We start from the raw sequence: 26779 nt of genomic DNA on the forward strand, positions 1-26779 counted from the left end.
GTGTTCTTTGTTAAGGATATAAAAAGAGTGATGCTCGAAGGACTTGTGCAAGAAGCTTTTCTCAAAGAAATGTGTGGGCAAGTTTGTCAGAAAATCATGAAGTACCTCTCACTAATTCACAGCTCCTTTCTTAGTTACAGTCATGCCCATTTCTAGTGCCTCAGTTCATTAAACACACTCACACACATGCCACTTACACACACCACATCATGCCACATATATCTCAACACACACATACACCACACCACACACACCACACCACACTACACACACCACACCACACAGACCACACATACAGACACCACAGACACCACATACACAACAAACACCTCACACCACACACCACACACACCCCCACACACATAATATAGAAGCAAAATCCTCAAGTTGTCACCTGCAACTCTTACACATGAGCAAATCTTAGGTATGAGAGAAGATATAAGAAAACCTATAAAAATCTTTTCCTGTCTCAAAAGACTTACTAAGCACTTTGGGACAAGCAGTACTTGGAAAAACGATGCCACTTCACACTTTACGAACACTTTCATATATGAGCTTACTGTTCCATCACAGACACCTTTCAAAGAGCATCTGTGTCATACTCAACACATCTCAAACTGACCGTGAATTTTTAATACTGATGAGGAATGAGATATAGTAATTTAGATAAATAAGCAGATATGGAGTTTGTGGAATATAGGCTAATGCTACCTTTAAAAAAAGAAAAGACAATGAAACAAAATATTCAAACCGAAAATGCCCATGGATTTGAAAAATAGTTTGTATTTAACATATTTTTGGAACTTTTCCTAATATTTTGATCAAACCATTCCAATTTCATGATCTTATTTCTTCTATATGCATATTAAATGTTCAGTACAAATTATAGATGGTAATGAATACTTAGGTTTAAACATCACTATTTGCCTTGACAGGACCACGATTTTAAATGTGATTGGCTGTCTAAATTACTCTTAAACTGAGAATGTTCCTTCACATCTTGCATAAGAATTTTCAAATATTAAGCAATTTACTAATTATGAAATTAAGGCTGAGTGTGTTTGCTGCTTGTGGAATGTAAATGTGTACTTCATCAGAGTTTATTATGCCAAATGACTAATGCTTCCCTTTTGTACTTTGAGCTATTAAATAATCCACATATTTCAGAACTCCCATGTCCTGTAATTAAAACTGTCTAGGGAAATAATATCACCAGCCACTAATATCTGTCTCTGTTAAATCACCTTTGGTCTCATAATTTGAACTTATTGGCTGAGCCCTAGTCAATGGTCACTTGGATAGCTTAATTGTTTTGGTCAACATTCCCCACTTGAGTAAACAATACAGGACATAAAGTTGCACCTAACGCCAAAGGAGTACATCATGTGTAATAGCTGCCAACCCTTTTTACATCACCGGACTTGCTTGTGTTAACAAATATGAGCATGCTAAAATGAACTAATCGGCTAGAGCCTAAACAATCAAGGGCACATGAAAGCGTCATAAATATTTGTCAGAATGCATCCCCATGCGGCAGTCCTATTGTCATCCAATGCTTAAATACTTACCAAGGGCCTTTTTGGGAAGTTCATTTTCTAGATTCAAAGAATAAGCAGAACACTTTTTCTGATTTTTTATTTCACAGTTTCCAGAACTAAATTTATAGTTCTGTTAATGCTAATACTTTACGAATTTTATGAAACAAAATTTAATAATTCTGGATGACCACACTTTCATTAGTTCAACCGTTCACTCAGTCATTCGACAATAGCGTTGGATGTCACTCTAGTGTTCTAGGCAGTAGTGATAGAACACAGATGAAGTCCTCACCCTCATGGATTGGACCTTCTATTTGGGTGGAAAAAAACAACAGTAAATGAAAAAAATGAATAAATGAGAAGGTTGTGAAAAGTGCTATGTAGATAATAAATCAGAGTCATAAGAAAGGAATTGACTTTCATCCCTCTGTGATTCTGTAGTCTCTGCAGATATCCCAGCTTCCGGAGCTGTATCAGGCTTTAGTCTTGAACCAAACAGACCTGTTTCCCTCCAGGAACCTCTAAAACTATTGCCCTCCATTTCCTCCAATACACAAATATAGTTAATGCCGAGTTAGAGAAATGGGAGGAGAGGGATGTTTGGGTGATAGACCAGTTAAAATTGTCCATAATTATAGAGTCAGGTTTTAGTTTAGAGTAGATGAGCTAAGTAATAATCTAAGTCTTTGTAAGTCATTGTTACCAAATATGCCAATAAATGGATGCATAGAGTGCTTTTGATTTTTTGTAGTTACCAAATTTTTATGAGTATCTATTATGTCTATTGTGCCCATTGTTAGCGTCATCAAGTCGATTCTGACTCCTAGAGCCCTTGTGTACAGCAGAGTTGAACCTTGCTGGTCTTTTTCTGCACCATCGTCTCATCTTTACTACTTATGGGTTTTCATGGCCAATTTTTTTGGAAGTGCATGGCCAGGTCCTTCTTCCTAGTCTGTCTTAGTTTGGAAGCTCCACTGAAACCTGCCAACCATGGGCGACCCTGCTGGTATTTGAAATACTGGTGGCATCCCAGCAACATACAGCCACCACAGTGTGACAACCAACAGATACGTGGTTGTCTGAGTGTGGTTCCATGACCGGAAATCAGCTCAGGCTGCAGGGTGAGAACATGGAATATTGACTGCTAGACCACCAGGGCTGGCTGTAGACTGAAAATAATATGATATATATATGCAATGATATATTTTGAATGTATAGTTAACATTTATTGAGTGATTATCAAGGCCCAAGAACTGTGCATGCATTATCCTCCTTTAAGCCTCATGATTGTTCATGAGTTAGGATCTATTACAATCCCTGGTTTTAAGATGGAGATTCATTCACTAACCCAAGGTCATATAGCTAATAGGTAATGAGCCAGGATTAAACGCAGGCACCCAGCCTCTAGAACCCAAGTCCCTAACCATTAACCTGCTTCTATGTAGAGCCTATTGTAATTTAAAATATTAAATTTGACACATACAAAGAGGTGCTTATCCTCAAAAATGTTGGAGGCCATCAGTCTGGATGATAACTTATTGATCACTTTAAAATTATAATATCGAGGCAAAAATATTTTAGGGGAGCCAGATAAGTAATAAAGGTAATAATCAAGTCAGCATAGGGTCTAATTGATATCACTGGTCATTCATGAGTAATTAAAATTTTTAAGTCAAATAATATGAATATGGCTAGTTTGTGTGAATGGACACACAGGTTCATGGGACAGTCCTCTCTCTTATCAGTCTGCTACACATCTAACATAAACTGCTGAAATGAGGCACAGTGAAACAGCCCCAATGTTAATAGCGCAGCCAATAAATGCCATAAGAGACCATAGGGAAAGGTTATTTTGGACTGATGTGGTCAGAGAAACATTCAAACAACAAGCAAGTTTCACTTGGGAAATGAAAGGACCATGATAATTTAGTGAAAAAAAGAGGAACTGTATTCCATGTGCAAAGATCAGCACTGGACAAGTCATGGTGGCCCAAGTGAAAACTCCATGTGTAAGCATGATAGATAGACCGGCTTTGTGAGACGGCAAAGTCTCTAAGAGAGGGTGCCTGGGGAACTGCAAAGATGGAGGAGTACATGAGAACTCAATTACAGGGTATGTTAATGCCATGGTCACAGCGTGAAGGCTGTGGAGACATTTGAATACAGAAATGAGACGAGTATAGTGCTTTAGGAAAGTTTGCTTGGCTACATTTTTTAGTGCAAAATCTCTGAAAGCTGAAAATTTGACTGAGAGGTCATTCAAATACTATATGTGTGAGGTGACATGGGCAATAAGGAAATCATTGGTAACCTTTGAAAATAACTGCAAACCTTTTTTTAGTGTGGAAAGAAAAGCCAGAAAATAATGAGTTTAGAAAGAATAAGTGCTGGGAAAATGGATACAAGTGTGATGGATCACACATTTGAGAAGATTCCACAGAAAGAGGACAATCCAGTTGCTTGACCTCAATAGGGGAGTATTTCAAGATCTGTATATATTTAAAATTAACTGTAAAAAAAATTAGTAAGATTTAAAAGGATGGCAAAAAAATACAAAAGGAAAAAGAAGAGGGCTAGTCTAGGATTGATGGCCCTACAGTTAGTGGAGAATGGGACCAAAGGGCTTACAAAGTTAGGCTTATTGAGGCCAATCCAGCTAACATCCCTCCAGAAAGTTCCCTTACCCCTAATCTTCTCCCCTGTGCTCACATAAGATCTCACATCTCTCCATTCACTATAACAGAGTTATGAAATTTCTTGGTTTTGTTTCTCCTTCTTCCCTTCCTGTTCACCCCTTGATGAATATGCTTTTGCCATGAGCCAAGAGCATTTCTTGCTCATCAATCTGCCCCCAGGACTGAGCACAGTAGCTCACATATCAGGACTCACTTGCTAAATGAACAACAAAGGAGCTTGAGGGGAGAGCAACACTGAGACCCAGATGTTTCAAATGGAAATTAGGAACTTCCAAGAAGAGATGTAAAGGAAATCCTTGTGGTGATGTCACCACCCCCAGCATGGATCTGTGGCTGGACCAAGGTCTACATTGCTTCCCAAGGACGCCTCTGTTCCAGGAACCACAGAAGAAAGAAGGTAGGTGACTCAGAATGGACTGGTCCACTCTCAAATGTGCAAAGCTGGGAAATTCGATCAGTGTTTAAGCAATTAACTAAGAAGATTACAGTGGAGTCTTTTCTAGCTTAGGACATTCTGATAAGGAAGTGCTTCATGACTGCTATGGGAGAAATTCAAAGATTTGGAATTTCCAAGATGGCCAGTTTAAGAATAAATAGGAAAGAAAATCATGTGTGATATGAGATCATCCTAGTTCACACATTACTGAGCGCTTTCAGTTTTAACACGGGGACAGTCTCAGGCACACCAGGACAGTTGGTATCCATCATCTGCTGGAGCTTTGCTGACCCCATGTGTTTCTTCAATGTGCCATGCTCTGCCTCAGGACCTCTGGACATGCTCTTCCTATGTTGACATGCTCTCTCTGGCCTTCCTTCTCCCTGGACTTCTTCATCTGGCTACCCCTTATTCTTAAACTCAGACATTACTTCTTAGGGTTTTTTTCCTCTTAGCAACTCCCTCAACCCCCCATGTCCCCCATACAACTATGATCTCCAAGGGAAAGTTTCAACATTTTGAAATTTAGCCACAGAAAACAACCAGGACTTCTGTTTGGGAAGTAGAACCTGAGATTGTTTTTCAAACAGTTTCTTCTTTTGTATGCTAAGTTTCCCTTAATAAGTTTCTCGAAATGATGCTTTTTCATTCTTCAGAATAGACAAGAGATTCTATATTAAAGACATTTTAGTGATTAGCATAAGAACCGTGGTTGTTGAAAAGGTTCTTGGAAAACCATATTTGTGATTCTAAATTTGCTGTTGACTAGTAATGAAGCTCATCTTATAAAAGACACTATGTCCTGATACTAAATCTATCATATTAAGAAGCACGTTGAAAAATAATTCAGGGATTCATCACATCCTCTCTTCACTTCAGTGTTTTCGCTGGTGGCAGTATTAAAACAAGTTTATTAATGAGTTCCTGCCTCTCTTATAATCAAGAAAACATATCTGATAAAACCTGACTTTCAGGGACTGCTTCCGGGGGGACTTGGTTGATGTCAGTTCCCATGATTCCCCTTTGAGGGTCCTGGTTTCCAGGGAGAAATGGAAGAAAGGTCATCAACAAGTGGAGGCTGCTGGGTGGGATGGCAGGCCGGGTTTGTAGGATAGGTTGTAGCCCAGGGTTGCCAACATCAGGATGGCATGGCCGACCCTGGTGGGCAGTGGGCCACTGTGGGTGGATTTAGAGAGATGGTGTAAGATGACAGCTACAGTTTATTTGCCATAAACTGTCTATAGGGACCAAGGAGAAAAGGTCCCCAACCTAAGTTCAAGTTTTCTGCCAAATTATAGAAACATGTTTGAGAAATGTGAAAACACTGGCTGATTTAAAACCTCTTCGACTTCATCTGTTGTGGTTAGATTTGAACAATGATCTAAAGGTCAAATGTTTAAAATTCCAATCCTGGGCTTGGTAGCCATGCGATCCCAATACAGTGTGGCTGGACCTTAATGAAATCGGGTTGAAAATAAACAAAGTTGAAGGAGGCAAGGGACTTTCCTTCCACTCCATTAATGCAGACTTGACAGTCATAGATAGACTGCAGAAAAGAGAATTTTTGCCGCAGTTCCAGGAGAAAGGCATGCGGCCGTTTCCCAAGATAACGTAAATAGTATTTGCTCTCCAGACCCCTCGTCACAGAAATAAGGTCAGAAGGGAAATTCAAATAACCTTCACAGGCCTAGAACTCTGACAATGATAAAATTGTCAAGAAGGATGCTATCAAGATGAATATAATTACTAAATATGTTTCAGGAAGGTGGTTTCTTTGGAAATAGGTGTCTATCTAGGTGAGTCGGCTGAGTGACTTTGAAATAACAGACTGTGGTGAAGGTTATCAGGGAAGAAAATTAAAGGAAGGCTTTCCACTGAAATTCACACTCTCCACCTCTTCATTCTGCTGACGAGTTGGTGTTCCGCTTTAATTTCTGCTTCGCGGTACATCACTATGAGGTGGTTGCTGAGCTGCAGTTTCTTTTAGTGACGTTCTTAGATTCCTTAGCTCCCTTCGCTCTCAGTTAAAAATGCGATGTGCTGTTTCGTTCTATCACAAAGATGGGAAAAAGTTCATTCAAAAATTTTCAGGTACAATTTTAAAGGTGCGTGTTTCAAGGCATACTATCACTTTAACTTCAAGATGTCAGATCCCTATACAAATGTTGCAATACAACTATTCAATTTATAAAGTCAAATCACAAATACTGGGACTAATTCTTGTGTGAACGACCATATTTACGCGATTTGGGGAGAAGCACACTTTTACTAATAGATAATCCCTTGATTTAGAATTTACCCTGTCTCTGGAATTTAATAGCATGACATAAATAAAATTTTCCAAGAAATAGCACACAAAAATCCTAATTTATTAACCAGTAAAATTTTAAAGGTAAAGATTCTGGTATTTCTTCAGCTTCTGCAATATTTTTGTCTGTTTGATCACCTGGAATTTTGAATGTGTTAGCAATGCTCTTCAGTTTAAATTGTTCAGAAAGAGAGAAAGGGGGAAGTAGCTGTTTTAGTTTTTACATTGCTTTTACTTAAATTGGGTCACTACTGCACAGTACTGATCAAGGGAAAATCTCAGTGTGACTTGTATTTATGATATTCTTGTGGGACTAGAAATTTTGACAACCTTGAAATGTCGCAAAGTTAAAGAAAAACATGTAGTATGTTAATAAATAAATAACACTGTAAGAGTATCCTAAATTGTGAGCATTGTAATAAGTGTTTGAGTGTAAAATGAAATTATCTGAAATAGAACAACGGACTAGAGAGGGCTTTGCAACTCTGCTCCGTGGCACTTTACCTGTGCTTTAAGCCCATTCTCTTCTCCAAACCTATTACTTTTGTTTACTTATTTTTGAGTTTTTTGCACTATGTTTAATATGGTAATAAAGCTCACCTCCTGAAGGGCAGAAAGTGATAACATTTGAAGCCAGTCCTTGAATGGAGGTTTTCCTTTTAACTTACTTAATGGTTTTAATCACTCATATAAACATGTTATGACTTTAATAATTAAGGCTCCGTAAAAGGTACCATTGAGTCTCCATAGATGAATTTTACCTTAAACCGCTAAGAGGTTAATAAGAGAAAACCATCAGGTACGAGAAGAACTGTCGCCAAAGATGGACTGTGCACAGCTTCATGTGGCCAGGAAGCAAACAAAGGCACTTGGCAAAAAATGACTACTTTGCTTTGTTGCCTTGGACCTGTTATTTCTCTTACACATTTTCTATTCTCTGAACTGCAACGGATCTTACTGACTGTGTTCTTCAGCTTTTCAAAAAATATATTGTACCGTGAATATTAATAGTAATGCATATGGTGCTTTAGAACTTGTCCAAGAACTTGTCCGAGAAATATCTCAGAAAGAAAAACCTTTTTTACCAAACTTTTTCTATTATAACACTAAACCTAGTGTACCACGTTTTCTAGTTTCTTTTGAAATACATGGACAATTTAACTGGCAATATGGCGCTTCAAAGTTAAAAAAATCATCCAGGAAGGTGAGTATTTTGGGTATCAAATCTTAAACTAGCAATGCCCCAATATACTTTTCTGTATTTCCAAAATTGAGAAACTGGTACATTCTTTTTTTATTGATACTGTTATCATCAACATAACATGTACAAAATCACCCAACAAGTATAAGAACAAAAAAAGCTTACACATACTGAAATTTACAGATTTAGAGCTTACTACATTTGCTGACTCTAGGAATCCCTAGATTAATAAATTACCTATTGGATTGAGAACAAATTTATCAATATGGACTGTATTCTTTTGCTACTTGGAAAAGCATTATTCTGTGGACATCAGACAATTGTATTCATGTGATCAGACAATTTAGTCTTGTAACTTGCTATGGGTAGTTGATATCAGAATTAGAAAATGTTTTTTTCTTGAAAAATAAGAAATTTTATGCTTCAATTGGCAATCACTTTTTTGTGTTGAGACACTAATATAAGTCAAAGAATTTATATCAAGCTTTATTTTCCCTGTCTAAGATACGTAAAACAGTACGCTATTTGTGAGCTTAAATAGAACTAGTCTGACAAATGGCAAGGAGTTCTGACTCTTGGGTTCTATCCCCAGCTCATAATTGATGCACCATGTGAGGTAATAGGATAATATTTGTAAAGCACTGCACAGATCTCATACGAAAAGAACTATGTAAATAGGAAACATTGTTATTAGTTCAAGGCCTCCCATAGGCTCTGAAGTCAACATGACATTCAGTTGAATAGAATGTAGGGAAAGTTCACATTTTGACTGCTGCTTAGCTGGAGACCATTTAATTAAGAACCATTTGGGAGGATTTTCCTTGGTATTTTAATGAAATTCAATCCATCATGCTTATTATCACAGTACCCAGGCTTATTCCTGCTGGCAACAGTGAACATGGGTGATTGCTCCTTCTTGGTATGGCATTGTAGGTGGCACATCATTAGACCAGGCTCAGCGTCACATTCCATCATTGTGGGCATGGACAGGTCTCCAGTTTTAGTCAATTGACCTTCAGCCAAAGTCCATGCTTATTAATTCTCATTGAGATAGATGTATTATGTTAGATTGATATGCATCTTGGAATTGGTAGCTGAGAATTAACAACTGACATTTAAGATCCAAAGAAACTAGATTCCTCTAGTACACTCAGAGCAAACTTCTAGAGTCGAAAAGACTAGTACAGTCTCCAGTTTCTGTATGAATTTTAGAAGAACAGAACTGGAGAAGAAAGTGAACAGAACCTCAGGATAATCAATTAAATATCTTCTAATAATGGAACAGTATTTTGAAAGCAGACCAGATGAAATAAAGCAGAAGTGAAAAAATTTTTGATAAACAGAATTAAATTATCAAGATGTGAAACATTTGCCATCCCGTCTCATGTAAGATCTACACTTACCCAAGGTGACATCCTGCCACAAGGCCTCAGGAGAGATCAATGTGTGTGTGTGTGTGTGTGTGTGTGTGTGAGTACTAAGGGCACTAGTGGGGAGGTGGCATGGGATGAGAGGGCCAGAAATTGCAGAAGAACCCAAAACGGAAAGGGACGTTGACTCATTTTGACTATCTTTAAAGATCAAAAACAGTGGGGCCCATTGTAAGCCTACACTGATTTAGTTTTGAGTAATTTCTTTATAATTCACTGAGAAAAGTAGTTATAGATTAAATAACTCTCTTGTTCCATTCTTATACTGCTTATATAAAATTTCTGCAGATTTGATTCCAAATAACCCCAGAGAAGGTGCCAGAAATCATGTACTCTAGCATATCTTCCAGAATTTGCTTCTAAATTGACCAACTGGAGTAAGTATTGATGAAAATCATTAACTATGTATTAAGCTTCTTTGTATCATTTCAGTTTGAATACATCTTTTTCTATGATATTTGCCCAATGTAGCACATTATTTAATTTACTTAAGTCCAATTAAATCTGGCTTCTTCGCTACCTCTGGCATCCACCTGACTAATAGCATTTGCACAAAGAGTCTTTAGTAAGGCTCCTTCTGTCCCTTCATGTGTTCGTTCCAGCATCCTGTGGGTGCAGGGACCAGGACCAGGGTCTACAGAGGGCCCTGGCCTTGATTTTTGATGCTCCTACCCATAACCTCTATGGCTTTGGCTGTCAGAGGTGCTCCTCCTTGTTGATCTTCTATCATCTGTTATTATAGCAACTCTTACTGAGCAAAAGGTTGGTCTTCACAGTTAACTAGATAACCTTAAGCTCAGTTGCAGAAGACATTTTCCATGAGTTCATGGAATTCACTAGCCAATCAGCCAAGTGCCAGTCTCGGGAGTGGTACTGCCACCTCCTTAGGGGCCGTCTCGACCTGGACACAGGTCTCCTACACTTCCAAGGGCCTCTCCATTGCTCCAGTGGTGGGAGTCACACCTACCTCCTCTGGTTTTGTGTCATCACCCCCTCAAGCATGTGCCTCCTTCCTTCTCTCCCCCCATATTCAATCCACTTTAAGGCTTCTGTGGCCGTAGCCTCCAAGTAGGATAGGACAGGGGAGGATGTGTTTGTAGGTACATTGGTTTTAACCAACCCCTGAAAAGAAAGAATTTGTTCACTCCCTGCATTTGCCAAAAGGAAAAGCCAAGACAACTCAGTCAGGAAGGCTTGACTAATTCTGTGGTGTGGATGAAGAGAACGTAGCCTTGGCTGTTTCTCTTCTGGAGCAGAGGAAAGAGAGAACGTGGTGTCTCAGCAGACTATTCTGATATAAAGAACATAATGAAAAGGTGAGTGAGGCTGCTTGAGTATTCCAGACCAGGCACAATTGCTAACAGTCCTCTTTGGAAAACAACATGGTGGAATTAGACTGAGAAAATAAGTTTGAAAATGAGCAGACTGCACTCTTGATTCATATTTATAGCGAGTTTAACTTTTAACTTTTAAAGTGTAAAATATAGTTCTCAATTTTGACCATCAAAGTTCCCACCGCCCAAAAGGAAATCAGCCTCTTTTACTGAACCTATAAATAAGTATTTTATTCTCACCACCAACTTGAAACGTATTTTTTTGAATGAGTTTAGAGTTTGTATTAGTATTTCGCCCCCTTTTACTAAATTTTCAAATGTAGTTGTTTTATCATCTTCTTTCAATTAAAAATTATTGATCAGTTTTTCACCTGATATATATATTATATATAATGTTCATGATTTTATGTTATGTATATGTCTATTAGAGTTTGTTTTCTCATATTCATTTCTTTCCTAACTGCCTTTATTCTTATGTGAGATTCCCTATGCCCCTTCTGGTGCACTAAGTTATGAATATAACTCTAAATGGATTTTGTTTTTAGTGATATTAAAAGGTGGTAAATGTGCTAGAGATATTAGATAACTGGGTAAAGGTCAGAAGACTATGTATGAAGTTGCTGTTTTTCCACTTGATTTCTATCTCTCCTATTGTTTCTGTGTTAGTGTCACATTTTTTCCCCAATAATGGGAAAATATACTTTTGTCTCAGCATTTGGTAAAATGTAAAAGGCATTGTTACTATTCAATGTTACAATTTTGTTCAGTGATTGATTAGTATAAGAAGAAAAGGTAACGCAACTTTATGTCTCTTATATTCTTTAACATGGATGAGCAATTAATCTAAAATGCAAAACCAGCTTACTTGCAATTTATGGTTAGCTGTTTATGGTTAAAGATATTTTTACATTTGTCACACTTCTTCTTAAGGAAGCAGGAAACTAATATTGATGATATCTTACACAAAATTCTCCAGATTTTAAAAGTTTTTTGGAAAACTGTTTTAAAAGTTGTAAAATGCCGTCATTTTGATGTACAATAATTTATTTAGCTATATCCAGTGAGTACTATTATTTCCTCAAATTTCACTATGATAAATAATCCTTTGATTTAAAAAAAAATCCCCTTGTACATGATATTCTGCTAAAATGGCTAATTATTTCTTTATAGTTCTTGAATGAGATTAATGAACCAAAATTCTTAGATTCATGGTCTAGGAAGGAAATCTCTACTTGTTCTTATTTTTTCTTGTCACTTTTTGAATGTTTCGGTAAGTTTAGTGTCCAGAGAGATGAGGATAACAGGAAAACGTCTGAGCTAATTGTACAAAGAACAGGGAAATTTACTCTCAGTGTATCAGGAAACCTAGTGACTCCCAAGGAGACAGTGCGACTGGCCTGACTGGAGTTCCCAGACTTCAGGAAGCCCACGGGTCTCTGGGAGATTCATGGTCATTACCTTCACACTCTGAAGAAAGGCATTCTCAGCTTCTCTCTGAATGGTTTGAAAAATAACAAGCCCTTAATTGCTGGATTTGTTTTCCCAATTCGCTCCATAATACAAGTAGACTAGACTCTCTCAGTCTTGACTCCACAACTCCAGGAGTGGAGTCTGACAGAGCTGCCTGGGTCAAGGGCGTCCTTCAGTCCATACCAAATGTGTAAACACAGGGGCAGGACTCTGAGCCGGAGATGGGGAGAGTACTGACCTGCAAAGCACCTCCAAAGGGGCCTGTGTATCTTGTGGGACATTTATAAGCTGTCAAATCTGCTTTGGATTGTGCCTTTTGGTACAATGCAAAAATATTGTGTTTACCTTCATGACTTTTAATGCATCTTTCTGAAGAATGTAAATTCATGACTTTTAGTGCATCTTTCATTCTGTTGATGAATTTCCTGAAAAGGAAATCGAGATAGACTCTTTTTAGTAACATTAAATTGTTTCATGGACACTTTACCTTTAGAATAAACAAAATTTGCAGAAACATATTGATAGATCAGAAATGAAAATTCTAAATCATTGATTTTCAGTTATATGACAATAACAGCATAGCTTGAATTAAAATTTCTCTTTACTTCTAATTTCTGCCCCACATGTATGAATTGTACAACATTGATTTTTTTATATCTGATGAGAGGTGAGAGCTTGGGTGTATATATAATATGTGAGAAAATCTGTATATGTAAAGCAATACTTATGTTTGTAGGAGAAATGGGATGGACTTTCTCTGGAAACTTACCAAAGTTATTAAAATATTAATAAAATATGCATTCAATATTTATTAGGCTTTAAGTAGAATATTTTAATATATTTGGTATAGTGAGAAATCATATTTTTATACACATTATTCATCTAAATACATTTATTGAAGCTTTTAAACCATTTTTTTTAACAAGAAGACAGCATGAATTGGACTAATATTACCAAATTACAGTATCCTTTTGCCAGAATAAAAAGCTGTACACTATTGTGGTCTACAGCATCCTAAGGTCTAAATTTGAAAATAAATGCTTTCTAAAAGTCCTTACATTTATATGGGACTTTTCAGCTAGCAAGGTATGTTCATGTATTATCTTATTTGCTTTTAAAACAACCATAGGAATTGAATGTTTTCCAATATTAAATATAAAAAGTTATAAGAAGTAAATAGTTCTAATTTGAAAAGTACTAAATGCATACTTGAAGATATAAATATAAAAACAAATAATTTAAGCTCAACATTCTGACTAATCAGAAGAAGTGCTTATCTGAAGAAACAATATGAACGTTCCAAGACCGTTAACAATGTTTTCCACTAAATATCAAGGAAGGAGTCAGTATTTCCTAGTGACCCACCATGTGGCAGGAATTGTGCTGGACACTTGTTGTGTCTGTTAGAGCTGCACAGTTTCTTGTCTCTGATTTATAGAGAAGGAAGCCTAAGCTTCCAGATGTTCTATGACCTTGTCAAAGTCATTTATACAATAAATAGTAAATATTACTCTATTTTTCCCAAGGACGTTGATTTTTTCACGATGCTGGCTTGCTTCTCTTTTTCATTCCTCCTTAAAGTTTGGTTATTTGGTTTGGGGGAAAAGGAGGAAAGTATTGGAGCAAGATTTATTTACCAGCAACTAATGGAACAGGGAGGTCACATAACAATCTTAGTGAGGCTACCATATCACTAGTGATGTTTTCAACAGCAAGTATCAGATAGCACACCTTAAATCAGCTCAAACAACAAAGGGAATACATTGGCTTACAGAACCGGGATTCAGACATACCTTGAGCTCAAAATTCATGACTTCTTCATAGGTGTGACTCTATTTCTCCAGGATTTGTACAATCTTGCCTCATTTGCTGCTAACTGTGTCTCATCAGGCTTTGCTCATGATCAAGAGATAGCTGCTAGAAGCTTCAAGAACCACATGTTTCTATGTTCATAGCCAAAGGGAGAGAGAACTTCTATTTTCCAGCCATTGGACATTGGCCATGGACTTCCCATGGTAGCACCGGCTTAAGCCAGTTGCCAAATCACATGGACACCCTATCACCACAATCAAGAGAATGTGGCATCTTGATTTGGTTAGACTACATCACATGGCCATTGGACTGATTGCTAATTGGCTTAGGCTCACTGAGGTCTATCCTTGGCATTAGAGTGGGTTCATTTCACCAAATTCAATGACTGGAAGAGCTGGAGTTTTGTTAAGAAAGGAAAGAGGGCAATAGATGCAGGAGAGACAGCAATAAGTCCAATGAAATTAGCAAGTCATTTGGGCTGCTTCAACTCTTTTTAAGTCAAATATTATGGCACCTCTTATCAAATTTAAGAATATGAAGTAGGAGATGAAAGCAAAGCAGAATAGGTTTATCCTTCTGGATGTCTAGGATCTTAGTATCAAACGATCTCTCTCACTTCCTAAAAACATTTCAATTGTCAAGGATGGACTCCTATTGAAGAAGCCTTATTGGCAGTTCATGCCCATGTCAAAAATTTGTTCTGTTTTCATCTTCATTATTCAGAACAGACATTAATTATTTTTTATTACACAGCCACAACACAAGTTAATGTCTGTGAATTCTAAAATCATGAATATGTGTGTGTGTGTGTATGTTCTTGTATTCACATTAAAAACCATCTAAAAGAGTGTTGGCCCACTATCAAGTTGGCTCACCGTCACCAATTCCACTTTACTTTCCTCTTTCCACCCACTCGGTAATTTAGTACACTTGCTCAGAGCCGTCAAGTGTGAAAGTACGATGATGAGAACATGGTTTCCCACTGCATGTAGTTTCAAAGGGTGAAGGAAATTCACAGGAAAGTGCATTCATATTGGAAAGTAACATTAATAAGGAAAGGTTTGAGGTTGAATTAAGTGACCCAATGCTTTCAGATTCATTTTACTTGCTAGACTCATTTTTCTAGGTAGAATTCTCCTTGTAAAACCTTAGTGGTAACATAACAGGTATTTTTCAGATTCAGCTGAGTGACCAGGACTGCAGCATGCATTTTTGCAGAACATAAATTGATCTGAATTGATCCTAAGCACAGTGCTGATTTGAAATACACTGTGTATATTTATAGTTGCCCTTGTACCAAATCCTATTCAACGTTTAAATGATTTAAAAAACAAGTTTAAGTCATTTTAATGGCATATTGTTTTATTTACATCATTTGCATACATTGTTAATATTAGAATACTTGAAGAATTTTCAAACAAATTACAAGCTGTTGTATCTAATATTCTAGAAATGTGGTTTTTAAATCTGCATTTATATACACAAAACAACTAGCAATTAATTTGGGAAACAGCCATTCACTTTTAAAATCAATAAATGAGCATTTCAACTGCATATGCATTTTATATACTTTATGCACATATTACTTATACATAAAGCTTCATTTAAAGAAATTAAGTAGTTACAGAAACCAATAAATTTCAGATCCAGCATGCATTTACTGAGTGTCTGGCTCTTTCAGATAGTTTTGTCATTTGATCCTCCTAACCCCTTCGTAAGATATTATCTCCTTGTAGAAAAATTATCATTAAAGAAGGAAAAAGGTTAAGAGAGCTTAAAGCAGTTTTTGTAGTATGGAAAACATTTTCCCTGGCCCCCAAATTGGAATTTTGATCCGAATGTCAGAAGTAAAGGTAGGCTTATCAAATTCTAGAATAATAATAGGCATATATGGGAGGGGAGAATGGTTAGTCTAAAAGTAAACAGAGCTGAATGACTTTGATTTGTTATTAAACACAACTTTTATATTTTGAATTTCAACAATACTGAATAAAGGCTTAATATTTTAATGTTTATCAAATGTGAGCAGGAGGGAAAGAAAGTTTTAAAGCATTGATCAATAAGAAGGCTGCTTTGGAAGTGAAGAATGTTCACCCCAGAAAGTGTATGCATGGTTGCCAAGGTGGCAACTCCGGCACAGGGACCTGTAAGTCTCCCCTTCACTGGTCTTCTGCAGACTAAGGGAAAACTCTTTTCTCGGGGGTGTAGTTCAGCGGTCAGGTGCAGGGAAGCAGTAATGCAGTGTGTCCTGAGAGATCCCTGCAAAAGGACCATGACAGTGAGGTCTCTTGGGTAAAGATTAGGGCCACAGAGTTTACAGGAACAGGGGCAAATGTTGAGGGCATTTGGTAGATTGCTATTGTCACAGTTCCGTGGGTGAGGGTGGGAGCCAATGCTGTGCTTCGGTACTACCACTGCTGGTTTGCTTGGTGTGGTCTAGGTAGGTCCCCTTAACTCATTTGTGAAGCATCACTAGTTATTAAGTGTTCTTAATGACAGAATTTGAGGCACTGGGCTATGACTGGGGATATACCAGTGAGCAAAACCAGACCCTGTCACGGTGCATTAAAAGTCACTTGGTCAAAATGTGATAAGAAGAGGGGGACAATCTTGCTATTGATATTGTTTTGAATTAATATATATTGTTTACAACAGACCTCCTCAAAAATACCTTTATGTACTTCAAATGCCCCTCTGTCGAAACGTTGTCCCATTATCCATTTCCAAGATAAATACATAGATAACGTATTTCTTTAATGGTGAACTCCATATTTTAATTTACTTCTTCACTTTAATTTCTGGCCATATTATCAGATTCCTTCAACAAAAAAGGTTGTTTCTAAAATTCACTAAGCATGAATTCTACAGTAACTTTATTATGTATATTTACCTGGCTATAGAAGTGGTTATAAATACACGACAGTAAGTTACTAAAAAACATTTCTTCTCTGTAGATTTTGTGACTCTATCCAGTCTTATAAAGAGGGTCTTTAATTCATGTGTGTGTGTGTGTGTGTGTGTATGTGTATACTCTTACTACAATAGTCATCATGTAGTCTTATAGCTATTTGTTTACCATTCTAACTGCCTATAAAATGGAAAGCAAAGATTATGATGTCTCTTTCATTTTATTGCCTCTAGTGTTTTATTCCTGGGGAATCAATATATACTTTCATTAATATCATAGTTACTTTGCAGCATCAAAATGATATGTGTTAATATATCATTTTAGAGACATTCTTAAATTTTCTTCCTCTCCTCTTCCTTCTATTGTTTTTTCCTTCTTTCCTTCTCTCCTTTTTTTTCCCCACAAGTATTTAGTGAGCATCTCTCACCTGCCAACAGCTCTAATGGGTTTCAGGGATATAATGGTCAGTAAAAGCAGAACTTGTGAAATTTACAACCTAGTTGGAAAGAGATATTAATGTTCACATGGAGAAATGTAAAATTGCAGCAGTGATAAATGCTATAAAGAAAAATTATTCAGGTGCTATGAAAACATAAAAGTGGGTACACCTGATCTGGTCTAGATCATAAGAAGAACCCTTACTGACAAAGTTATTCTGGCTTGCAAATATAAAGCAGGGTTGGAGATAACTAGATAAAGTGTGGCATATTAGGATGAGGGGAGAGAGATGGAGAGAGAGATTATTCCAGGAAAGAAAAACAACATGTTCAAAAGTAAAGTGAACAACATGCTGAAAAGAACAAAGAAAGGTCTTTAGTGGTTAGAGAACAAACTAAGGGAAAAAAGGGTGGGAGATAGATGTAGAGATGTAGATAGCAGAAAGGTGTCGATAGGCTGTATAAACTATGAACAAAAATTTTGTTTTTATCCTGTCTGTGGCTTGGAATGTAGATTGTTGCAGATGAGGAGCAAGAATGCAGATCAGCAGTTGGTTAAGACAGAATACAGTGGGAGCTGATAGCACAAAAATGGTGCTGGTAATGGTGGAGATAGATTGGAAATTATGACGTCTATTTAGAAAGCAAAATTTGCAGGACCTGGTGATAAATTGAATAGAGGAGTTAAAGACAGGATTATGGGCATACGGCAGCAGCTGCAGAGGCTCTAATAAGCGCTTGAGGAGTGGATGTGGTGGCAAAAGCAAGGACATAGACCACATCCCGGTGATGGTGCAGCTGAGGGCAGATCGATACCTGAGTTTCCCTTTCAGTGTTTGGCAGGGAATGAGAAGCACAATTAATTTAGTCTTAATATGTATAGAAAGGATATCATAAACATAAGAATAGAGGTCACCATTTGAAGTATTTTCAACCCCAAGTTTATCAAAACTAATATATGTCTAGGTCAGTGTCTGTGATCCTATTGATACATAGAATGTGTCTATTGAGTTGATGAAACACTTTATGCATGGCTGAATCATGTGATTATCACTCAGCAAAACGGAGATGACTTCCTCATCTACTTTCTAGGATTGTTGTAAGGATCAAAGGCTATAATATGCTTCAAAACCTGCAAAACCTTATGCAAAGCAAGTGTGGGGAGTCACTACTCTCTACCAAATCCAGACACATCCAGAAAGCACAATATTCAATTCAGCCTGAACATTTCTCTTTTGGCTTTTCCTATTGGTCTGATAATTTAGGATCTTTTTGTTTAGGGAACAATTAGACACCTTACTATACTACACCAGTGCAATGATTGGAGAAGCTCTGGCTCTCGTTTCAAGAAAATAAAATGCCTGACTCTAAACTAGGTTTATTGTTGACAAGCAGAAGGGAATCTGAGGCACCACAGATGAAGATGAAGACTATGTGCAAAAAAGTACCAAATGGGTCTGTTGAATTTCTACTTGGTTCAATTTTGATAGTGCTAGGAAGGTTGCCCCATTAATATCTCCTGTGAGCATCCTTTCTTTCCTATAGTCACAGTTGCTGCTGCCACCTCACCTTCAGTTTAAGCCTTCCTTATCTCCACATTCAACTATCCAACCATTCTCAGAACTGGCCCCTCCTTCCAGCTTTGAATCTGCTTCAAATCATGCTCTACACTGCTTTTGTATTGTTCTTATTTAATTTTCCTGCAATCCTGAGACTCAGAGAAGTTCAAGTGGATAATGATCGTCGGCTCATAAATGGTAGAATCAAGATTTTGCTCCATATCTCTCAAGACCCAAGGCAAGCACTTCTCTACATTCCCTCATTTCACTCATAATATCTATAATTGGTAGCTCTTTTTATGTTCCTAAAATGCCCTTCACAAATCATTCCTTCCTTCCTTTCTCTCTCTCTCTACCTTTCTCTTTCTTTCTTCTTTGATACAATTCTCTTTTCCCCTCAATACTGTTTTTGAGTTTTTTTCTAGTTTTCCAGAGAGGGGTGTGTGTGTGTGTGTGTGTATGTGTGTGTGTGTGGTTACACAGTCAAGCTTTTTTTCTCTCCCCTTCTAAACTTTTTGTTTTTGGTCAAGCACTTGGCCTTTCTGTTTGTCTATTTTTAATTTTTCTGCATACTTGGCACATTTTATTTATCCTAGGATTCAGTAATACTCTTACATTTTCTCTTACTGATGGCTATTTACCTTGTAGGTATGTATTTCATTATTTTAATGACCTTTTATTGAATTTTATTTTTAAGCAGTAATACAAAATGGGTTTTTCTCTCTTCTCCTACGTGTGGAATTGGATCATTTTGTATACACCGCAGATACCTTCCGCCCATCTTTCCAAGTCTGCTTTTAATTCAGGATCGTTGGCAGGCTCTACTTTCCTTACACTCCCCTCGAGACAGAGCCTGCACCCCTCGCGGCTTTGATCCTAGGTTGAGAGACAAGGTCCTAGAGAAGTTTTCATTTGAAAGAGATCAAAAGATTCCTGAAATATACCCTGTTAAACTAGATTCAGATACCTGTGTAAACAATCTCCTTAGAGTGCTGCCGTCTGTCTCCCACACACCCCTGGCGTTCCAGGAGACTCGGCCAATGGAAGCCCAGCAGGTGTCCCCCAGGGGCTGCTGCCTGGACCTCCCTGCAAAGTGGAGCTCACTCCCCAGGCCCTGGCCCTGCAGAACGCCTGCTTCTTTCTGGAATGCTTTATCTCCTACACAAAGAGCACGGGGCTGCCCTGGATATTAGCACTGCCACGCTCTCTGTACGCTACCTGCACCATGTCAGATGTTCCAAGAAAGACAAACGATGCCCACCTGGGTGGGCTGCTGTTCTGCACTTTGGAAAGCTGACCCATTCAACAGCGATTCCGGCAACTAGTGGGGTGTTTCTATCTCCTCATTTTTAATGTAACTTGAAAAGATGAGGCATGGATGAAAGTCTTCAAAGATGATTTTTTCCTACTGGCTCCTTCAGGCTGATAGCCTCCTGGAGAGGAAAAATATATATATATATAACCAACAATACTTTCTGACCTATGTGTCTTACAAGGTGAGATAAAACAGATCTATTAATTAAATCTAACCATGAAAACTGTTCCATTTTAAAACTTTTCCCTTTAATCTCTCTGTGCTGAGAGAGGCACTATTGAGGATAACGTTATTTGAGTCTATTGAAAGCATCTGGGGAATTCAGGTAGCGAGGAGAACGTGACCCCTATTTGGAAGCTGGCCAGCCACGTTTTGCCTACGTCGCTGCGATTGTTCCAGTGCAGTAACTTTTCTGTTGTGCTTCTAGAATTATCACATTAAACCTGTTTGCCAAATGTTAATTTTTCTCCTCATGAAAAGTTTCCACTTGGTTAGACAAACAGACTCAAGACTATAATGTGTTTAAAGAAAAAAGTTGATAAACAAACAGCATCCATTGAGGTTAAAAACAGGATCTATAAATTTACCATGTTAGTATTTCCCTAGGGCCAATTCAGTAACCTGCACTGATATTCATAAAGAAATTACTTAATGATTGTAATGGCAAAAGGATTGAATATTTCATCTGGAAGGGGAAGGAAAATCCTAAGAGAAATAGAATGATAAGCTTCTTAGGTATGTAAATCATGCGACAAGATTCTAAGAGAGAATAATACTAACAAACGGAGCTGTTTTTCAAGCCACAGTTTCAAACTAGCACTGTTTTACACTATGCAATATTTGCTATCATTGTGTGCAGACTTATTGGTGGAGAAACAGTGTCCAATAAATGCAAGCATGATGGAGCTTCTTAATGAAGCTGTAGTCAGGAGCTAGCACTGATGTGTTTGTCAGATGACTGCCTCAATGAAAGAAGCTATCTTTTCATGAAAATTTCCTTGCTGGTATATCCCCCCCCCCACACACACACACAGACACACTACCACCTCTATACACAAACACATTCTTTCTCTCTTCTAAGAAGTGTACTGTTACTGAGCACATGAAACAAATAATTTTTCTTTGTATTATTCATGTTCGTGGTCTGTATTTCTCAACCAATTATTGCTGCCAGTTATTTGTGGGTTGTCTTAAGTGTCCTGAATCTTATCGACCCTTATCACAGCGCTTCATGGAGCATAAGTTCATAGTAATGTTGGAAGAGACTTTTGCATTATCGCAGATAACATTTGCACAGTGCTACATCAAAACTCATGTCATAGAGAACTGCTTACCACAAGGATTTGCTTCATTTCCCCTTTCAAGGGTATAGATCAAACTATAAAATACTGTACTTCTGAAGTTGGCACTTTTAATTATAATAATATATTCATGTACAGGTAGTCAAAGTATCATAAGGTAGCTAGCTCACAGGTTATGTGCTATGGACTGAATTATGTGCCCCCAAAATTCATATGTTGAAACGCTAACTCATGATGTGATGGTGTTAGGAGGTGCAGCCTTTGGGATGTGATTAGGTCATGAGGGTGGGACCCTCATGATGGAATTAGTGCCCTTATAAGAAGAGACATCAGAGAGCTCCATCTGTCTCTCCGTCTTGTGAAGACACAGTAAGAAGATGATATCAGCAAGTCTTAAAGTGTGCCCTCACCAGGGAACCCAATTGGCCACACCTTGATCTCGGATTTCCCAGCCTCCAGAACTGTGAGAAATGTCTGCTGTTTAATCCACCCAATCTGTAGTTTTGTTAGGGCAGCCCAAACTAAGACAACTTATTTGCCTCTTGACTATCCCAAACACACACTCTCCTTGCCCATTAGTTCCCTTATTAGGAGAAAGAGTGTTTCGTTATTAGCCTCAGTCTTGACAGAGTCACGAAGAGGAGAAAGCCTGCCATTCAGCAGGGTCAGGACTCTGCGCATCATCAACAGAGACAAACGAGAGCTGAGACTGATGGGGACTGACATCCATTAGTGTTCTAAACTAGCGCTCACATGTAACAGGTAATGAGATACAGCAGGAATATGAGGAGAGGGCTTTAGTTTGGGCAAATTGCTATGAGGGTAGCCGGTAAAAAAAGAGATCTTTAAACCTCCCTAATCAGAACGTTCCCTTTGTCTTATGTTTGGTGACATGGATGCTCCAAGCCAGTTTCCCTGGTTACAGAGGGCTTCTTTTAGAAGAGATCCAAAAGGATAAACTTGCCTGCACTGGATCAACACTTTGCAAATTTTATTGCATTTTCTGATAAGTAGCTCCATATGTATAAACCCTTAAGAACATGACTTTCAAGGGTGAGGGAGCATAGGACATTGGGCCTTGGTCTCTTCTTTCACTCCTAGAAGCCTAGTGAGTTTTTGTGATTTGGATTCTACTACACTATTCTTCTTGAATGTCCTTCCAAATATTTCTCTTTGAGTCATTCTCCTTCCGGAAAATTATTACCATGCCCCCGCCTCCAACCCTAAGAAGATGAATAAAAAATATGTGAAGATATTTAAAAAAAATAATAAAGAGCAGAACTTTTCAAGCCAAAAGAAAGTTGACAGCTTCATACCCTAAAATTTTAAGAGCTTTATTCAGAGGTAAAACATTTACACAAGGAGATATATAGTGTTTACCCTAATGCTTCCAGAGTCCCGGAACAACCCGTTCCAAAGAATGAGATTAAAAAGAAGATGAGAGATCTAAGGAAATAAACTGAAAATAAAGTCAACACAACTTCAGAAATAATAGACACATTAGAAGAAAAGGATAAAAGAAACAGCTTTAGTGATGTGAGAAAAAAAATCAGCCTGAATGTGACGGAAAAGTCAGAGATAAACACATTGAGAGAAAGGATACTAAATATGGAGAAAAAAATCTCAGAGAGTGGTGAACACACCAGTGAGGCTCTGAAGAGGAGGACACTGGAAAGTACATTAAATGTTTCTTAAGTGTCTCCAAGGTAATGCAAAGTTTCACACTACTCCCAGTCAACTTAGAGACAAGTAGCATGAGCATCTCTCTTCTCATCTTCTTTGAGTTTGTGACCAGGTATGAGATTTCCTGAGGTAGCTCAGTCAGGATAACCATTTGCTAGAATCATACACAAGTCTCTTCACCAATCGCTCGGCTTGCTGGATCAGCTTACCCAGCGTTACATCAAGAGAGAGATGGCTAGATGACAATGGATTCTAAGAAGAGTCCCAGGATGTTTTTGATGATCCAGGCAAGGAATTTGTGAGATTCTGAAGTACCAATGTCAGGATCCTGGACTTCACTGTGCCTGGAACCATGGGCATCTTACTGCAACTCTTAGCAGCCTCCAGAGATTCTCTTAGGGAAATGAAATTCACCTGTATATTGTGGATATTTGTGCTCTGCTCCTTCACCATTAAAATAAAGGGCTTTCCTCAATATTAAAAAAAAAAAAAAACAATTAGAATATGGTGAAACACTTGAAAAGATGTGTCACTGAAGAGACTATATAGATAAAAAATAATCACATGAAAACGTTCAGCATGAGACACTAGGGAGATTAAACCCACAATGTGATATCACTGCCCAATCAAAATAAAAAATAGTGATAATTCCCCTACCCCCTCCAAAAAAATAAATAAAGAGCTTTGTCTAGGGAACTGAAAGCTCCTCTTAGCTCTAGCTCTCTGTTAGCTTGTATATAGAGATCATGAAAAAGAAGACGCAAAATAAGGCTGAGATAATATGGTCAAATCTTGTCTCACCAAGAGGAACAGAATCTCCCAGGTTGATCCAGAGTGTGTTCCAGTGGAAACAATGTAGCTGTCTTCTTCCATATCTTCACCAACCAGCCTCATCCTGCCACTCTGTGTGCAGAGAGGTTGACTGACTCCTCTGTACAAAGCCATTTCTGTGGTTCTGTGCTGATGCAGAGACGTTCAGGAAAAAAAGGCCTTCTCAAGGTGAAACAGGAAATAACGTTGAGCAAAATTCCTTAAGAGTAACCTCCTGTTTTGTTTTTCTTTTGTCTGTCTTTTTTTGGCCACCTCAGTTTGGAATGAACACCGTCCTCCATGTTTCAACACCGTAACAAGTGTCTTCCGTGGGGTCTGATAATGTGAGGAGCTTGTTTGTTTCACAGGCTTGACTCCCCTGTGGAAAAGGGCCATGATCATGCTCACTGGGAATAATGAAGCAGAAGGTCTTCGTAAAGAATAATTGTGAAAATTGGAAAAAGCAGTGTAGCAATGTTCCTGAAAATAGAACACAAAGAGAAGTGACTGCTGAAAGGGATTTTATGTTTCTGAAGAACATGATGTGAGAAATAGTAACGGTTCAGATTGACATTGTTGGGCACATGAATAACATCTTTACATTAGCATTCACCAGGGAGACCAGAGAAAGTGCACGAAAAACACAGATGGGCTTTTCATGATGGGAAGGCACCAGACTGCAGAAACAAAGTGCTTCACTGAGAAAATAAAAAGAAATTAGTGTTATTAAAAGAAAAGTGTGTCAATGTGGTCTTTTTGTAAAACCTAATCCTTTTCCTCAGCAATTTCAAGAACAATACATGTTCCTAAAAATTGTCCCCTGTGCCTTTTCTGATTTCCTCTGAGTAATTCAGTCCTCTTGTTATTTTTAGAAACCTCTTATTTGTCTACAAAGTAAAAATGTTTATTAAATTTGCTATTAATTATCAAAAAAAAATTCTAGTATATCTTTGAAAGCATGTTTATGGATTTATTTGAGAAATTTAATTTCCTTTGTGATTTACACATTTTGTTGTAATATATTTGAAAAGTCAGAAAATTTAATTTGTGTGTGGTGTTTCTCCATCCCCAAATTTCTCTTTTAAAATAAAATCTAAATGCATTTATTTGTTTGACATACATATGTCAATGATGTATTTGTTCACAAAATGTGCACTTTCCTAACAGAGCAAAATTATGTTGATTATATCACACTAACACTATAGACTACTACAACTATGTAGAAATTCTGTCAGTTGAGGTAATCATTTTAGAGCATATTTACTGTGAAGGTATATATTCATTCTTGTTGCAACATGCTACCTTTCTTCATCTTCATGCTAACATTGGATTTAGACAATTTATATTACCTACTGCTAGTGTATCAATTTTTTGGATTTAAGATTATCAAGATTTAATGTTCCTATGAGAAAGAAATTTGTCTTAGTCTATATTCTGTTTTCTAATTAAACTTTTTATTTTGAGGTCATTTTAGATTCACATGCAGTTGTAAAAATTAATATAGAGATATCTCCTTTAGTTGATTCAGTTTCCCCCAATGCTAACATCTTAAAAAGCCACAGTACAGTATCACAACCAGGGTATTCACCTTCATATAATCAAGATATAGAACAGTTCCATCATCACAAAGATTGTGTTACTCATTTGTAAGCAACACCCATATCCCTCTAAGCCCATCTCCACCTAGCCCAGGACAGCATTAATCTGTTCTCCGTTTCTATAATTTTGTTATCCCAAGAATGTTATATAAATTGGGTCAAACTGTATGTAACCCTTGGCATTTGTTTTTTCCCCTCAGCACAGTTCTTAGGAGATTCACCCACATTGTTGCATCTCTCAGTCAGTAGTCTGTTTCTTTTCATTGATGTGTGGTGTTCTTGTTACAGATCTACCTACCACAATTTAGTTGGTTAACCGTTCATTCGTTAGGAGGCACTTGAATTGTTTCAGCTTTCGTCTATTCCAAACCAAACTGCTATAAACATCTGTGTACAGGCTTTTTTGTGTGCGCACGTTTTCATGGCTCTAGGATAAATGCCCAGTAGAGCAAGCACTAGGCTGTGTGGTAGTTGCAGATTTAGTTTTTTAAAGAATCTGCAAACTGCTTTCCACAGTGACTGTAACCATTTACGTTTAACCAGCAATGGATGAGTGATCCATTTTCCCCTTATCCTAGCCAGCGTTTCATATAATCACTACTTTTTTTATTTTAGCCATTTTGATAAATGTGTAGTGATTTCTTAGTGTTTTGGTTTGCATTTCCCTAGTGGTTAATTCTTTCATGTCCTTCTTTGCCATCTGCATTTTCTTCAGTGAAATGTCTCTTCTTATCTTTTGCCCTTTCCAGTTGGATTGTTTTTTACAGATGAGCTTTAAGAGTTCTTTCTACAGTCCAGATAGGAGTCCTTTCTCAGAGATGGGCTTAGAAAACCTTTTCTGCCGGTCTGTAGTTTGTCTTTTCATCCTCTTAACAGATCTTTCACACAGCAAAAGTTTTTAATTTTGATGAAATCCAATTTACAATTTTTTTCCTTTTATGGA

The 26779-nt window shown here is 37.6% G+C and overlaps 1 protein-coding gene across 2 annotated transcripts in view; it reads left to right on the forward strand.

The window, feature by feature from the left end:
• The window catches only part of CSMD1 (CUB and Sushi multiple domains 1), a 1833881-nt gene that overhangs the window by 277988 nt on the left and 1529114 nt on the right, over window positions 1-26779 (forward strand). The gene's annotated exons all lie outside the window — the stretch shown is intronic.

Source organism: Equus caballus, chromosome 27, assembly GCF_041296265.1.
Source record: "Equus caballus isolate H_3958 breed thoroughbred chromosome 27, TB-T2T, whole genome shotgun sequence".
Lineage (NCBI taxonomy): Eukaryota > Metazoa > Chordata > Mammalia > Perissodactyla > Equidae > Equus > Equus caballus.